The 18,172-nt window shown below is 41.5% G+C and overlaps 1 protein-coding gene across 2 annotated transcripts in view; it reads left to right on the forward strand.

Moving 5' to 3' along the window:
- Positions 1-18,172, forward strand: part of ADAMTSL1 (ADAMTS like 1) — a 984,547-nt gene that overhangs the window by 792,247 nt on the left and 174,128 nt on the right. The gene's annotated exons all lie outside the window — the stretch shown is intronic.

Here is an 18,172-nt window from a genome sequence, read left to right on the forward strand (position 1 = left end):
TGGACCATATTATCAATGACAGCTGGGAAGACCTCAGTGCTTTCTCTCCTCTGCATCCTCCTTATCCCTTCTCTCCCACCTTCCAGATGCTGTTGATCCTTTCCTTAAGCTTAAGGCTTTAAATGCCAACTTAAAACATAAATAGCCTCAGGATTGAATCTTTTTTTTTTTTTTTTTTTTCTTTTCTTTTGAGACAGAGTCTCACTCTGTTGCCCAGGCTAGAGTGCAGTGGTGAGATCTCAGCTCACTGCAAGCTCCGCCTCCCAGGTTCACACCATTCTCCTGCTTCAGCCTCCTGAGTAGCTGGAACTACAGGCACCCACCACCATGCCCAGCTAATATTTTGTATTTTTAGTAGAGACAGGGTTACACCGTGTTAGCCAGGATGGTCTCAATCTCCTGACCTCACGATCCGCCCACCTTGGCCTCCCAAAGTGCTGGGATTACAGGCGTGAGTCATTGCACACGGTCAGGATTGAACCTTTTATGTTATCATGCATGTATGACAAAGTATCCCCCAAGTAAGGATACAAGGACAAGGTTTAATAGAAAAGAGAGGGAGAGGTGGAGGTTAAGTAAGTTATAGGCATTACCTAGGGAGGAGTTTGATTGTCAGGAAAGATTGAAAGTAGTATATGGAAGACAGATGTCAATCCCTTCACAATTTTGCCTAAGATTAACCATAAGAAGTTAGGACCATTTTTGCTCGTGAGCTGCCAGTGAGAATTTTCCATGAAAGTTAATGAGTAATTTGTGTGTCTAGAAGCCATATCATCCACGCAATCCTTCAGTGGTGAAACCAGCTCAAGGGAGAAATGCCCAAAAAGGACCTAAGAGCAGTCATTAAAAAAGAAATCAGCCTCCCGTTCCTAATAAGGAGGTGTTCTGTGTTATTATTATACAAGGAATACATGAATATTCTCATTTTTAAAACGCAAGCACAACAGGAGTAATAAAAAAAAAAAGGTACACCTTCCCCTTTCACCACCATCTTCTTCAGTTCTAGTTCCTTCTTCTACCCAGAGATAGCCATTGTTAATGCTTTGCTTTATACTTCCAGATATTTTTCTATGAATTTATATACATATAAGAACATATACAAATAGATAAAGCTTTTTCCCTTTGTAAATGGGATCTTACTGTGTGTATTGTTGGGAAACTTGATTTTGTCATTTAATATTATGCACTAAAAATCTTTTACATCCCTGAGACACCAAAATAAAAGAATCAGCACATTGATTTAGACCTGCTCTGTCACTTTCAGCTATCTGACCTTCAAGAGGCCATACACCTTTTGAATCCTCAATTTTCTCATCTCTGAAATAGGAACATAGTAGACACTCAGAAAAATTCATTATCTTCTCCTTTCTTTTCATTTTCAAACTAGTACTTCTAGTTTAAAAGAAAACATGATTTTTAAAAATTCAGGCCTTAAATTGTATTAGATGTTTTTATTTACCTAAAGTCTTAATAATTAAGCTTTAGTCTGGGTGTGGTGGCCCATGCCTGCAATCCCAGTACTTTGGGAGGCCAAGGCAGATGAATTGCTTAAGATCAGGAGTTCAAGACCAGCCTGGACAACATGGCAAAACTCTGTCTCTATAAAAAATACAAAAATTAGCTGGGCGTGTGTTGGTTGTGGGGTGCCTGTAGTCATACCTACTTGGAAGGCTAGAGTAGGAGGATCACTGAACCCAGGGAGGTCAAGGCTGCAGTGAGCTGTGATGACACTACTACACTCCAGGCTAGGTAACAGAATGAGACCCTGTCTCCAAAATAATAATAAGCTTTAACAACTATCTCCCTGGTTTACAATAGCAATGACAAGAGCAGCCCAAGGAAAAGCAGAAAGTACTACCTTTAAAAAAAAGTGTATGACTGTTATTAATTATAGCATTTGATAGCCAGGCCAGTGTGTGTTGAAAAGATTTGGTAAACGTATGTGGAGGAGGGGAATGAAGTAAGCAATGAAAGCCAGATGCTGAAAATGAAGGAAATTCCAAGCAATTTCTGCAGCTTTGTTCTAACATACTTTTTAAACTAAACTTTTATTTCTGTGCAACAGAGAACAGCTGAGTGGTACAGAGTAGATAAACAGGGAAGGGGAAAAAAGCTCGTAATTCCAGGAACAGTACTTGGTTTCTGCCCTCCCCCTGCCCCAGCCGCAGTCTCTGTTCTCAGACCTAGGATGGTTCTTAGAACCAGCAAGAGCTATAAACGAAGCTTGAGAATCCCTGTTTGAAAGGAGAGAGTTAAGAAACACGTCTGAAAGGTCACAGAGTCTTCTCTTTAAAAGCATACTTCAGAATGCCTATTTTATTATACACTAACAAAATCCATGTATACTAGCAGCAAATGATTTTCAATTTCAAATTTTCTTTTATATTAGCTTACAATGGCTAGAGCAGAAGGTGCTGCCTTTTAACACAATCATATTTTAATTTATTTGATGGAGCTTTCAAAGCTTTGCATGTTCTTCCCCTGTGACAACTTGTTTTAAAGGTTACTGTTTCAACATGCTCTTGAAATATTGGTTTATCTTCTGTTGTACTCCTAAATTTCCATACGCTGCCTTTTGGCTCTGTCCATACTAACTTTTAAGTGCTTAAAGCAAAAGTACACCAGAGCTCACTGGCATCCACAGAAATTGAGTCCATATCCAGGCGCCTTTGAAGAGTTAATGCTGTTACTACTGCCTTCCCCTTGGTAAATTCAGATGTATCTTACACTGTCTCTCTCTCTTTTCTTCCGTTGATGGATAAGAACCTACCATAGCCTGTTCCTTAATAGTTGGGCCTGACTGGGCCAGTGAGAGTCTCTTTTGTTTCTCTAGTGGGACTGTATTAGCCCAGTGATCACAACTGTCCCCAGCAGCATTTTGACATCAACAAGAGTAAAGGTCGTATGTTTATTTGCCTCAGGGCTAAAATCTTCATTTTTCCTAAAGATATTCCTTTCCATGGTCATACATGGAAAGGAATATCTTTACATCACCTGTTACATCGGCCTCGAATCTATGAGAAATAAGCTTTGATGATATTAGAAATCGCTTTGAAGCCAGGCACGGTGGCTCACGCCTGTAGTCCTACCACTTTTGGAAGCTGAGGTGGGTGGATCATCTGAGATCAGGAGTTCGAGACCAGCCTGACCAACATGGCAAAAATATGTCTCTACTAAAAATGCAAAAATTGACCAAGTGTGGTGGCTAGCCCCTGTAATTCCAGCTACTCAGGAGGCTGAGGCAGGAGAGCCACTTGAACCCAGGAGGAAGTTACAGTGAGCCAAGATGGTGCCATTGCACTCCAGTCTGGGCAACAGAGTGAGACTCTGTCTCAAAACTAAATAAATAAATAAATAAATAAATAAATAAATAATAAAGACAATTGCCTTCCATGCATATATTTAGTTGCTGCATGAGTTTGGGGTGAAAATCAAGGGGTTAGATCTACCTTCCCATCATGTCACCTGAAAGCGTATATGATATGACTCATTCTAGAGAGATAGAAACATCAGCATTAGGAAAATCCATGCAATTACATCCTGAGAGGGAAGCTTTTCTGGTTTCTTAACATCTATGTGATTGGACAGCACCTTAGACCACATAATTCTGCCTAGACTCTGGGAAATGCCTTTATATAGACCATTGGTTAGAGTTAACTTTCTGCACAAATATTAAAGCAGACAGTGTTTTTGCATCCCAATTCAGGAAAATAAAACAAAAAAACAAATAACAAGCATCTTTGTGTCTGCTTGTATTTGGTTGTCAGGGATGACTAGAAGACAAACCCCTGTCCTAAAGGAGTTACCAGTTAATAGATGAAGAAGATTTCAAAACAGTAACTTCGTGAACAGGGCAAGCATGGAGTTTGGTGGAAGCTTGAGGCTGAGAGAAGGCTTCCTGGAGGAGGCAATGCCTGTGCTGAATGGTAAGGCATAAGTAGGAGTTACCCAAGTAAAGAAGGAAGATGTTGCAGGCAGAAGGAAAACCATGAGCACAAAATGAAGGACAGAAAATGGAAGCAAGTGTTAGAGAATGGACAGAGGTCAGATCCAGGAGAGTCCAGTATGCCAAGTTAAGTTGTTTAGACTTTATGTCCTGTGGGCATTGAAGAGCCATTCAAGGATATTAGCCAGGGGTGTGGAACCTTCAGATTTACTTAGAGAAAGATGACTCTCGCTGCTCATCCAAGAAAGCTAAACTGGTAATGAGGGTTAGCTTTTATCGTAGGCTTATTTCCTTTTTCTCATGTAGAGTCAAAAATAAAGAATGTGCTCTGTGTGATCTGAACCGTAACATTTTTTCATTGAAAAAGTAATGCCCTCCTGTCCCAGGTATGTTCACATTTTGTTTGTTCCCATGATCAACCCAGTGTGTGTTGACTTGGCCTAGCCACTTGGCAGGAGGAGGATACAGCCCCAAGGAAGGGTGTCAGGGCGTCATGAGCGGTGCAGCTGTCTGATCCCTGGCAACCCTTCCAGCTCTAATATTCTGTGATTCTTTGAAGGAAATGATAATTATCCACAGAATTGAAACTTTTCAACAAAGAAGGAAAAATTAAATTCTAATCAGAAAAATACCTTGAGTCAAATTTAAGTTCCAAAGACAAAGCACCTCTATTAGTTACAAAACACGAACTGGCTTTAACTATAAAGAGTCACGAAAAGTCTGCAGGGAACAAGACTTACATGGCCATAAGAAAAATGTAGGTGAAAGCATTTAGGCAGCAAGGATGGTTCAACATTGAAATGCTAAATGTTTTTATAATGCCTTAATGGTGTTTGTTTATGTGTAAAGCGATACACATATCCTGTATCCCTCCATTTAGAATGTTATGATGCCCTTTAAGATAACGAGAATTTCTCTTCCTTTAGTCTCCATTGAACAAATGTCTATTGATGCCTGCTTTGTGCCAAGCATTGTGTGGGAGATACAGTAGTGAACAAGACCCACTTTGTTCCCTATAGCAGCCAAAGCCAGAGTTTGGGAATGGTCCTGGAGGGGTCACTCTATTTTCTAAATCTTGGATGCCTTAAGTGCTGCTCTTCTTAAGACACTTACTAAGTTAAACCTCCTGAGTTATTCACTCCACTAAGAGTTGATGTATCTGTACCAGTCATCAACCTCATTGTTCATAAGCACCATGAGAATGGAAATAGCACCACCAGATAGCTTTCTCCTGTGGATATGGTGATGCAACATTGGAGGTTTATAGCTCAAAACCTTCCACCTTACAAATCAATCAACAGTACTAACGTGGAGTTTCCCAAAATAAATCTTTGTTTTTTCTTTCAGTTTTTTGCTTTCCCTACAATCTAGTGTTTCCAAAGTCCTAAAGTAATAATTTAAGAGCAGGCAATAATTTGGCTGATGCTTTGAAATGATGATTATTGCTTCCTAAGTATACAAGATGCCTTCTTTGGAAATTTTGAGCAGAAGGCCTCATGAACAATTTGATGAGAAGAGTTTTTCTATTGACCTTTTAGTTAGAAATATGCTATATTACTGTGTTCCTTAAACTTGGAAAACAAAGTAGGAAAAGACCTGAGAAAGAGATAGAGAAAAGAGATACTTAAGCGACATAAAATGAGGGAATGAAAAGAGAATGCTCTGATTTGTATCCAATAATCTGGCAGATGCAGTTCAGGAACAGTTCATACTTCTGAAAATATTATTCCTGTCATGGCGCCAGCCAAGGTTAGTCGGCTCTTAGGTTATCTACTGCAGGTGCAGAAAGATCTGTCACAAAGCAGAGCCCAGCCAGCTACCTTCTTTTTCATAGTGAATTCTTCCTTCATTCATGTCTTTTCCATTCCCTCTTTCTCTTCATCATTTTATCTAGTTATCTTTATCCAGGGCTGCAGTGCACTTTGGTGTTTATGTCAGGGGCACAGGAAACCTAAGGAAAGAATGATTGTTGCTGCATTAACACAGCTCCCAGACCCGTAGATGCTCATTACCTTCTCATGAGGCTTCAATTTTTACATGGGGAGTTGCCATCCTTGAGGCCTAGACAGGCACAGACACGGGCCGTAGGCTGCGTGCTAGAACAGCTGAAAGTGGTGCCTTCTCTGTAATTTACTGCTATCGACTCTGGTCACTGAGTGGGTAGACACAGACACCTTTTTGGCTGCCTAAAGGAACTACTATGTGATTCACACAGGTAGAAAGGGCCCTCTGCCCAAGTTGCCTGGAGCTTGACACTTACTCCACTATTAGTGATGCTGTTAAATACCAAGCCATGACTTACTTTGATCATATATATGCCTCTGGAAGAGATAGCTGATTGTTGTCTCATCATGGTGTTTCTTTTTTACCAGACATGATTTTTCCTAATGGGGGGATCTTGGCAATTTTTAAGAATGGGGAAACTTCAGTAGGACAAGACCAAGACGAGACTTGGCAACGCCAAAGCTAAATATTCCCCACCAGGAGTAGTGACACTGCCTGGAAAAAAAGAAATATCGTAGGGTTTTAAGATCAGACAGATGTTGGCTTTCTCACTTGCTCTGTAGCATGGGCTGGTGTATTAGGCTGTTCTCACATTGCTATAAACAGATACCTGAGACTAGGTAATTTATAAAGAGAAGAGACACTGGGCATAGTGGCTCATGTCTGTAATTCCAGCATTTTGGGAGACTGAGGTGGGAGGATCACTTGAGCCCAGGAGTTTGAGACCAGTCTGGGCAACACTGTGAAACCCTGTCTCTAAAAAGAATACAGAAATTAGCCGGCCATAGTGGCATGCACCTGTTGTCCCAGCTACTCGGGAGACTGAGGTGGGAGGATCACTTGAGCTCAGGAGGTCAAAGCTGCAGTGAGCCGTGAGTGCACCAGGCAGTCATGCAACTCAAAAAGAAAAAAATGGAAGAAAAGAGAAAAGAGGTTTAATTGGCTCACAGTTCTGCAGGCTGTACAGAAAGCATAGCAGCATCTGTTTTTGGAGAGGCCTCAGGAAATTTCCAATCATAGTGGAAGGCAGAGCAGGGGTAGGTACTTCACATGGTGAAAGTAGGAGCAAGAGGGAGAATGGGGAGGTGCTACACACTTTTAAATGACCAGATATCACAAGAACTCACTATCTTGACAAGAAGTGTGATCCTGAAATGAGCTGCTGTGTCCCAATGGCCGCAATGGCCTGGGATAAGGCAGGAAGAAATCAGGAAGCGTCTATGAATTGTGTTATTCCTAGCCAGTTGTCTCCTCTAATGTTTGTGGGAGGGAAGAAGGAGAAAGTGAGGAAGGAAAGAAGGAACAAAGAGAGTAAAGGAAAGAAAAGAAGGAAAAAAGGAAAAGCCACATCATGGTAGAGATAAGGCACAGGGTATCTTGCCCCCATATCCTTGCTGACCTTCACAGGTCATCTTTGAGCAAAGTATGGCCTCCCTCATAGCTTCTATTTATTAAGCACTTACAATATGCATGGCACTGTGCCCATCACTTTATATACATTGTTTTGATTAATCTTCCCCACAATCTTATAAGAGTGATTCCATTCCTATCCTAACTTTACAGCTGAGGAAACTGTCTTTACTGAGATATCTTGTAACTAGCCAGTGGCAGGTCCAAACTTGGAACAAGGTATGTTTAATTCCAAAGCAGTTACTGAGAGCCCGAGGCTGTCTGTCCCTCTGTCACTGTGTTTATAGATCCATCCATCATCCCGTCTGTCTCTCACACTGTCCTGGGTACCATGGTGTAAGCATGGGAATGACCTCAGTGTAAAGAACCAACTGTAGTCTCATAGCAGCTTACAACCTAGTCAACATCACAAGTTAACAAGGTCTGCTTCATCTCTATCAGATAACCTTCATCTTATACTCTGAGTTAACGAGAGTAGGACTAGGCTCTTCGTGAAAGTGAGCATTTGAAAGACAGTCAAAAATTCATTCGAGTACAGATTTCTCAGGGCAGAGCCCAACGCATAGGAAATGAAGCATACTAAAAGAGAAGTCTAGTAGACCTAAAGTGAATGTGTTCAAACCCACCACTGAATTATTAGGCAAAAAGCTCATATCCTGAAAAAAATATAAAGAAATACTAAGACATGCAGAAATGCATCCTTTGCTTATAAATCAGGAAGAAGCTTTGTATCTTTGCTCTGCCACTGGTCTAGCTTATGCTTCGGTGATGCTTGTTCATGTTGTACATTACCACCACCACCAGTCCCCCGACCACCACCCACCCACACACACACACTCTCTCTCTCTCTCCACCCCCCTACCCCACTTCTTTTCTCTTTCCCCAGGGCAAACCTGGGTCCTTGCCTCCTTTTCTGTGCTGCTCTCTTTCTGACTTTCCTAGTGCCTGTTCCCTCTCTCCCCTAAAGACTTGTTCTCAGTCACCTTGTCTTTTGACTACCCAAATTCCCAGCTGACCCTTCTCAGTCACTTGTACAGGGTACAGTCTTCTCACTTCTTTCAACTCTTTTTCTTCACTCTCCACCACCCCCATCCCCATTCAATTCAACTCAGCTAAGAATTAGGAAAAGAAAACTACCTAAACTAATTCACACTAAGGTGTAAATGACTGATTCCTAGCCCTTCATTCCAGCTGTGAGAGCATGGCTTCTGAGTCCCACAAATCAGGGTTAAAATCCAGTTCATATGATATGCTACCTCTTTGGCCTTGGGTGGGTTGTTGAACTTCTCAGAACTTCAGTTTCTTCCTCTTTAACCCCAGAGAGTGGTCGTGAGGATAAATGTGTTAAGCGCTCAGCACAGTGCCTAGCTCATACTAAGTACTCTATGAATGGTAATAGAGATTAGTTTTAGGTTTTGTAGGGGTTTTTATGTATCTTTGTAAGAAGCGGTCCTTGACTGGAGGATGTAGGTGATTTGTGTGCACTTTAGAAAACTGTGTTCTCACCTTTTTTCCTGAAGGAAAGACAGGCTCTGTTATAGAGGAAAGGTACTGCCCAGTCTAGACCAAGAATGCCTGGCCTTCATTATCTCTTCCTATTAGCTCTAATCCTTGGGAGGGTGGGCATTTTCTACTGGTTAAGAGAAAATCCAGCACAGTTCAGCAAACATTTATAAAATTCTTACTGTGTCATAGGTTCTGGAGAAACAGTAAAGTCTAGGACATAGACCCTGCGCCAGGCACTAACAACTTACTAGGAAACTAATATACAAACAGATTGTTACAAGACAGACCCATAACAGTCATGTTAGAGATATCAACCAGTGTTTTATGGAAACACAGAGATGATGGATTCACCTAATCCAGGTTAGAGAAGGTGACCTTGAGAAGGTAACCACTGAGCTGAGTCTCTTGTTCTTAGAGCTAGTAAAATATTTTTTCTTAAAAATCGAATCACACATGTTATTGATCTACTAATTAGATATTCCCCCAGAGTCCCAATCCAGGCTTTTCAAGAAACTTCAGGGCAGTTTTGTGCCCTGCCTTCCGTCCCCTTTCAGTCTTCCAGGTAAGCCTAAAATTGCTTGATTCCACTGTATAAGAGTATCTCTAGTTACTCTCAATGACCAGGAATCTGATAGATTTGTGTCCTGTAACCACATAATGCAATAATCACTGTGCTGACTGTTAAAAATGGATCAAATTAACTTTTATGAAACCTCTGTCCCTATGGACAACACTGGAACTTGAAGCCTCACAATTTATCTATAGCTTTCATGTGTTCTCCAAGGTGCCATGCTGCCTCAGACACCTTTCATAGCTCAGGACATATGAGAGAGATCTAGAAGACAGGGCAATGTATTTATGTTGCATTTCAGGCAGTGGCGAAAAAGTATGGAAGATAGAAGGACCACATGGTTCATGCAATGCCAATGACTTGCCGTCTCCCTCAGTGGTAAACTCAAGAACTCTTCGGTTAGAATGTTTTGCAAAGTTTTCTGAGTTCTGTGAAACTAGGTGTTATAGAAGTACAAGATACCGAATTATTAGTCTCTCCTTATTTCTTCTTTTAGGGCATCCCTTCATCCCTTGCCACATGAGCTATTTCAGTGGATTGGTTTTCAGAGCCCCACTATCTGATCGGTCTTCAAAATGCTTGCTTATTGTACAGATGTCATTGGAAGATTTGCTTAACACAGAGAAACAGCAGTGCTACAGAGATCTCTCAGATGTGAAATGGACATTCAAGTTGCTTTGAAGTTTAAAAAGTAAAAGTGTCAGGAAATGTATACTCTGGCATTAGTAAAACCCCACATGTCAAACATGGGTTACTCCTTTATTAGAGTCAAAGTGCAAATGGGAGGACACCGTAGATCATTACTGAATGTGCTCAGGATGCTCTTTGAGAAATCAGACTGCACCCTTTTTTTTTTCCTTTGGTCTTTTTTTTTTTTTTTTGAGATAGGGTCTTGCTGTGTCGCCCAGACTGGAATGCAGTGGTATAATCATGGCTGACTGCAGCCTCAACCTCCTGGGCTCACAAAGCTTATGCCACTGATGCACTTGCTAGGGAAATTCTCTCAAATTAAAAAAAAAAAAATATTTGTAGATGGGCAACAGACCCCCCACCTCCTTCTACCATACTTTTCCTGCCTCAACTTTCTGCCTAGACTAGCATGCCAACAAAAATCAGAGAACATGATGAGCAGAGTTTGCACAATTTTAAGTTTCATCGTGCTGTAGAAAACCACAGAAGGAAATTGATGCAAGCAAGATATTTATTGATGTAAAACCACCATGACTAGACCATTTATCAATGCTCCTTTCATGAGAAAATGATGCCATAATTCTAATAGGGAGGAGAAGCTGATATGGAGTCAGATCTCCTTCACAAGATGTGCCCCACTGTCTAGTTTGACTCTGTGGCTTTTGGGGGTTAGGGAGCATAAATGGTAGGCCATTTGTTCACAAGTGAGGGGAGACAGTAAGATGACAGTCTGGGGGCCAGGAATGCTTCCATTTCTCTCTTCTTTTTTCTGTGTTACCTGCTAGGTACTACCATAGGCCTTGGGAAGGCACATCCCAGGCACACCTAGAAACACCTTATGTGAAAATGGATAGTGTCAGGCACTTTATCTTTAACTCAATAGAAGCTGACAATATAGCTGACCCATGGTGGAGTGAAGTGAAACCACATGTGAGCGGGATTGACCCTCCCTTGATCTAGAAAAGAAAAAGTGCTGTTTTCCAGCTCACCCTTCCATACCTAACTCCTCCAGGAGGGATACTCTGCATGACAAGGTTGGCAACAGGTAGACTACTCTTTACCACACATGGTCTTACTGCAGTTGTGTGTTTATATGTGTGTAGAAAGTGGTCCCATGGATTATATTCCTTTCTCTTAACATATACAAAAATAACGTGTTGAAGTCTGATATATTTGAAGACAATATCTTGCTACGTTGTTTCATTCTCAAATGTGTAAAATTCTCTTTCCATTGTCTCTCTGTGCAGAGGTAAACTTTAAATGAAAGTCTACCCCAACATTTATGCCATTTCCGTAGCTGTGTAATTATTTGCTACTTACCACATTTTGGGAGCCCCAAAACCCTCCTCTGTGAAGAGACTAGTATCTGAAATAGATGCGTTTTCTGAGTATCAAATGTGCCCACTTGTCCACATAGAACTCTCTCTGCCTGAAAGGCCAATTAGAAAGGTAAAGTACAGGCCGGCCGCGGTGCCCACGCCTGTAATCCCAGCACTTTGGGAGGCCGAGGCAGGCGGATCACCTGAGGTCAGAGGTTTGAGACCAGACTGACCAACATGGAGAAACCTTGTCTCTACTAAAAATACAAAAATTAGCCGGGCATGATGGCACATACCTGTAATCCCAGCTACTCGGGAGGCTGAGGCAGGAGAACCGCTTGAACCCGGGAGGTGGAGGTTGCAGTGAGCTGAGATCATGCCATTGCATCCAGCCTGGGCAACAAGAATGAAACTCTGTCTCAAAAAAAGAAAAGTGAAGTACAAGGAAGATTTCCACTCCAGGGCCCCATGCCCATGCCAGATAATAGGGATGAACCACGTCACTTCACTAGTGAGTCCATGATCTTCAAGTGGCCTTGGGATTCCTTCACTTCTAGCGATTGGGGGATCATGGTCACATGAAGAACTTGGTGCATGCCAAACTCTCATCACTTCCCAATAGGCTTTATTAGCACTATTAGTCCTATCAATACCAAAAGATCATATGACTTCATTCTTTACATTCCAAAAACCCAGAATGGTAAGAAGTTTAGCTGACAGATGTATCTGGAATCTCACAATTTGACCAGTGAGTCGCCCTTAGTGACTAGGGTTGTAGAATCCCAGAATGTAATTCAGTTAAATCCTCCCATTTTATCTGTGAGAAAAGAGAGACCAGAGGTATTAAGCCACTTGTCCAAATAGACACTGGCTGGCAAAGCTCAAAGCCTGAAAAGTAATGTTTTCCAATTTCGAGCTCAGTGTTTATCATAAACCAGAAGAACCAAGAGCTACTTTAGTGATTCAGAATGTAGTGTCTAGAACCAGACTTCCTGAGTTCAAATTCTGGTTCCACCACTCACTGTGTCTTTAAGCAAGTCACTTAACCCCTCTCTGTCCTCAGTTGCTTATCTATAAGATAAATATTTTTGTTGTTGTTGTTGTTGTTGTTGTTGTTGTTGAGACGGAGTCTCGCTCTGTCACCCAGGCTGGAGTGCAGTGGCCGGATCTCAGCTTACTACAAGCTCCGCCTCCCGGGTTTACGCCATTCTCCTGCCTCAGCCTCCCGAGTAGCTGGGACTACAGGCGCCTGCCACCTCGCCCGGCTAGTTTTTTGTATTTTAGTAGAGACGGGGTTTCACCGTGTTAGCCAGGATGGTCTCGATCTCCTGACCTCGTGATCCGCCCGTCTCGGCCTCCCAAAGTGCTGGGATTACAGGCTTGAGCCACCGCGCCCGGCCAAGATAAATATTTTTAAAAGTACCTACCTCATAGGGGTTTTGTGCAGATAGATGAATTAATATATGTAAAGCATTTTTGTGAGTTCCTGGTTATTTAAGAATAGATTCTATATTCGAGTGTTTCAATTGATAAAATGCACTAAGAGCTGGACTCATGTGATAGAATAGGGGACCCAGATGGTCACTAGACATCATATATTTTTCACTAGGATAAGAAAGGATTTTCTTACAACCCTGCTGTGAGAAGTTTTGCCCTTTCTCTATATTTTAGTCTTTAAAACTATGGAAAGGAATTGAGTATGATATGCAGTTACCCCAGGTAAAAATCTTCTGTGCTTTCAAACATGTTCTTAGCCATCAATAAGAAAAGCATTCCTTGCTATTTGAGAGGGAAGAGTAGAGGGTAAGAGGTCAACTAGACAACAAGAGTGGGAAAGAAAGAAGATGGTTGCATTCATAAAGCTTGAGGATTTTTCTAGTGATTTAGTATAAATGAATGATAGTCAAGAAATAGGAATTCATCTGACCTCTGTGTGGCTTGGGGTAAAAACACTCTCCATGGTTTTCATTTGCAAGTTGTGTGTAATCCAGTGTTCTTATTCAGAATCTAGTTGCTGGGTTGCCCCCACTGTTTCTGTTTTCTAGCTGGAAAATAGATAATCTGCTCTGAGGGTCAGAGGGCAACTAGAAAATTCTCTGTAGCCTAAGAATGTGAGGCTGCATGAAGCAAAACAGTGAACTATTGTAAATGTGGGAGGCAAGCAAAATTAAATAGAAAAACAGTTACTCTAACTTGGGCATAGCAATAGCCGTAATTCTAAGCATAAGCAAAAAGGAACTCCAAAGACAAATTCTTTCTATTTTTCTCTCTTGTGTATGAGAAATAATATTATAACAACAATGATAGCAATAATAATGGTGGCAGCTACCACATGGTATTTTGTTTCCAACACCTGTACAAGCTAGAGGCTAGCAGGGAAAAACACGATTACAAACTCTGGAGTGAGACTACTTAGGGTCAAATCCTGGATATCTTACAACTAGCTATGTGAACTCAGCCAAGTTACTTCAATTGCCCTATATATAAAACGGCATAATAATAGTACCTAGATCTTAGGGTTGCCATGAGGATTAAATGAATTAGTACATGTGAAGTTCTTACAGCAGTACCCAGCACATAGCAAGCACCCAATAACTACTGGAAGCTATTATTGTAATTATTGTTATTGTCCTTATTTTATAGATAAACGAGTTGGCATTCAAAGAGGGTAACTTTCCCAAGGTCATAAAACACAGATGGAAGTGGATGGTATGTTGAAATTCAAAGTTCTGGGGCAGTCTGGTGCTTGATATTATGCTCACGTGTCTCCTACTTAGTAAATATAACTTAGGGATTTAGGCCAATTCATCAGTTCTATCAGATCCAAGTGTGTTTAAAAATAGTGTCCCAGGGATAAAAGTCCTAGCAATAAATGAGAATCATGGATAATCAAAAACAAATGAGGGATTTAATAAGCCAATATAAATCCTAATGTGAGGGTTTCAATTTATTCAGGCTTCAGCCTGATAATAATCCCTTAACTCGCCCTAAGATACCAAAACATCAAAGAGTAAAACATGCATTCTACATGAAGAGATCTTTGAACCTAACTTGAAAAATCAGTTTAGGTCATTTTGTGTGGTCATATATAAAAACATTTGTGGAAAGCCTCATTCTCACTCCCCAAGTCAACACCCTTCAGGGCTAGAAAGTACATGGGCTGCTGTTCCCCACATCATGTGAATAGAACATCTGTGTGAATAGGAAGCCTGTGCAAACAGCAGGCACTGCCCACAGGGGTGTGTATGTGTGTGCATCAGGCATATGCATGTATGTCAATGTCTGTGTGTATATGTGTGTCCATGTCTTCTACTGTCTGTGTGTGTGTGTGTGTATGTGTGTGTGTGTGTGTGTGTGTGTGTGTGTGTGTCTCCCCAGCCCTGAGAGAATTAATCACCCCTGCATCAATAGCTAGCTGCTTCCTCTCCTGTCTTCTCACATATCAATCTCCTGAGACAGAGACAGGGAGATCTCTCCAGGGGAAATGGCTTCATCTTTTGCATTCCTCTGCCAAGCCAGGCTTAAATTGGTTTCATGGTCTGCTTAAGCAGGGTAGAGGGCCTACTTGAAGCACCATGTCACCCTGTGCCATGTCCTGCCAAACTTCTCACTAAGGCTGGCAAATCTCGGGACAGACAGGAAAAGAGCCTGCTGGCCATTCCAGCACTCAGAGGATTAGGGGAGGTCAAGAAGCCTAATCCGTGAGGCTGTGATTTTGAAGGATAGCGAGCTGAAGTCACCTTGGTCATTAAGGGTTTGGCTGCCCAAATCACCTCTGCTTCCCAGTCTCCCCCGCCCCCACCCACCCCTACGTAATTACATCGAGGAGAGAAGAGAGGAGCAAGAAGTAGAGTTTTCCATGGATTTGTTAGGCTTTCTACTCAATGTTGTTTCTTTCTTTTTCTTTTCTCTTTTCTTTTCTTTTTTTTTTTTTTTTTTTTTTGAGAGGAGTCTCCCTCTGTCACCCAGGCTATAGTGCAGTGGTGCGATCTTGGCTCACTGCAGCCCCACTTCCCCAGTTTCAGCAATTCTCCTGCCTCAGCCTCCCAGGTAGCTGGGATTATAGGCACGCACCACCACACCCGGCTAATTTTTATATTTTTAGTAGAGACTGGGTTTCACCATGTTGGCCAGGCTGGTCTCAAACTCCTAACCTCTGATGATCTGCCCACCTTGGCCTCCCAAAGTGCTAGTGTTACAGGTATGAGCCACCACACTCAGCCTCAATGTACTTTCTAGTCCTGAGCATGCGAATTTCAAAATCCCAGTTCCCTGAATGCTTCATGGAAGCATTCTTATACCTCATTCAGCCTGGAATACCTTCTTTTTACTTCTGCCTTTCCCTGGCTACCACTTATTCACCTGTCAAGACTCAATTTGGATATCACCATCTTGAGGAAGCCATTGATGATACTACCTCATTCCTCTCAACTCCCAATCTGTGATTCTGTCTTAGATTGGGCTTATCTGCTTCATAGACTAGACTCTGTGCCCCAAGCAAATAGGGTTGAGGTCTGACTCATTTACTACTCTGTCTCCTTACATAAAGCCTGGCAAACAAAAAGTGTTCAATAAATACTAATTAAATGGATAAATAATGAATAGTATTTGTTACAGCATCTTATGGTTGTCTCTAAAAACTCTTAAAATCAAGAATATTTTGAAAATCTGTGTGTCCCAATCATTCAGCATACTTCTCAGTACATACCAGATTTTCAACAAGTAAATGCATAAATACAAGTACATATACACATGTGAGTGACTGAATAGATGGATAGAATTAAAAATGAAGTCTGTAAGACTGCAAAGACAATTATCATGAAAGAAAAGAGGAGGCAGAATCTTATAGAAGATAATAGAATCAAAACCATAGATCCTGACATAAAGACTGGCCTTCCTAGGCATTTCACTTGTAGAGAAAACTCATGAATATAAATGTCCAGAAAGATTTCTATTTGCAATGTAAATAGATGGATTAAAAACTACTCACAAGAACTAACTCAAGAGAGTGTATTAATCTGCTGGGCCTACTATAACAAACATACTGGGTGGCTTAGAATAATAGAAATGTATTCCAAGACTAGTGTCTGAAATCAAAGTGCAGACAGGGCCATGTTCCCTCTAAAACCTGTAGGAGTAGGGGCCTTCCTTGCCTCTTCCTATCTTCTGATGGTCTGCCAGCAATCTTTAGCATCTGTCAGCCTGTGAATGTATCCCTCTAATCTTCCTTTGCATGGCTATCTTCCCCTCTGTGAATCTATGAATTTGCTTCCAGCTTTTCTTGTCTAGGGTGTTCTTCATGTTCCTACTTCAAAGTCAAGGTCTGATTCAAGCCCTTCCTCTTCCAGCAGTGTTGCCCTCACCATCTCAACTCATTCAACTCAAGCCTCCTTGCAATTTGATTAGATTTACTGCCTTTTACATTCTACAGTACTTCCTATGTAGCTATTCTAAGTAGAGTGCTACAGCATCTTACCTGATGCACAGCCATCTTCCCCTCTGTGCATCTGTCATGGTGTCCAAATTTCCCCTTTCATAAGGATACCATTCCTATTGGATTAGGATCCACCCTAGGAACCTCATTTTATTTTCTTTTTTTTCTTTTTTTTTTATTATTATACTTTAAGCTCTAGGGTACATGTGCACAAGGCGCAGGTTTGTTGCATATGTATACATGTGCCATGTTGGTGTGCTGCACCTGTTAACTCATGATTTACATTAGGTGTATTTCATAATGCTATCCCTCCCCCCTCCCCCCTCCCCACAATAGGCCCCGGTGTGTGATGTTCCCCTTCCTGTGTCCAAGTGATCTCATTGTTCAATTCCTACCTATGAGTGAGAACACGTGGTGTTTGGTTTTCTGTTCTTGCAATAGTTTGCTCAGAATGACGGTTTCCAGCTGCATCCATGACCCTACAAAGGACACGAACTCATCCTTTTTTATGGCTGCGTAGTATTCCATGGTGTATGTGTGCCACATTTTCTTAATCCAGTCTGTCACTGATGGACATTTGGGTTGGTGGAGGTTACAGTGATCCCATAAGCTCTATAAAGACAAGGATTTGGTATTTTCATTGCTTTAATTCCCAGCATTTAAAACGATGTTTGAGACCCTGTCATAAGTTGCTAATATACCAGTAGTAATTTTTATTTTTAAAAAAAATTTTTAATTATATTTTAAATTCTAGGGTACACGTGCACAACGTGCAGGTTTGTTACATATGTATACATGTGCCATGTTGGTGTGCTGCACCGATTAACTCGTCATTTACATTAGGCATATCTCCTAATGCTATCCCTCCCCACCCCTCCCCACAATGGGACCCGGTGTGTGATGATCCCCTTCCTGTGTCCAAGTGGTCTCATTGTTCAGTTCTCACCTATGAGTGAGAACATGCGGTGTTTGGTTTTCTGTTCTTGTGATAGTTTGCTGAGAATGATGGTTTCCAGCTGCATCCATGTCCCTACAAAGGACACGAACTCATCCTTTTTTATGGCTGCATAGTATTCCATGATGTATACGTGCCATATTTTCCTAATCCAGTCTGTCACTGATGGATATTTGGGTTGATTCCAAGTCTTTGCTATTGTGAATAGTGCTGCAATAAACATACGTGTACATGTGTCTTTATAGCAGCATGATTTATAATCCTTTGGGTATATCCCCAGTAGTGGGATGGCTGGGTCAAATGGTATTTCTAGTTCTAGATCCTTGAGGAATCGCCA

The sequence above is a fragment of the Rhinopithecus bieti genome, unplaced genomic scaffold (genome assembly GCF_001698545.2).
Source record: "Rhinopithecus bieti isolate Rb0 unplaced genomic scaffold, ASM169854v2 scaffold_17667, whole genome shotgun sequence".
NCBI lineage: Eukaryota > Metazoa > Chordata > Mammalia > Primates > Cercopithecidae > Rhinopithecus > Rhinopithecus bieti.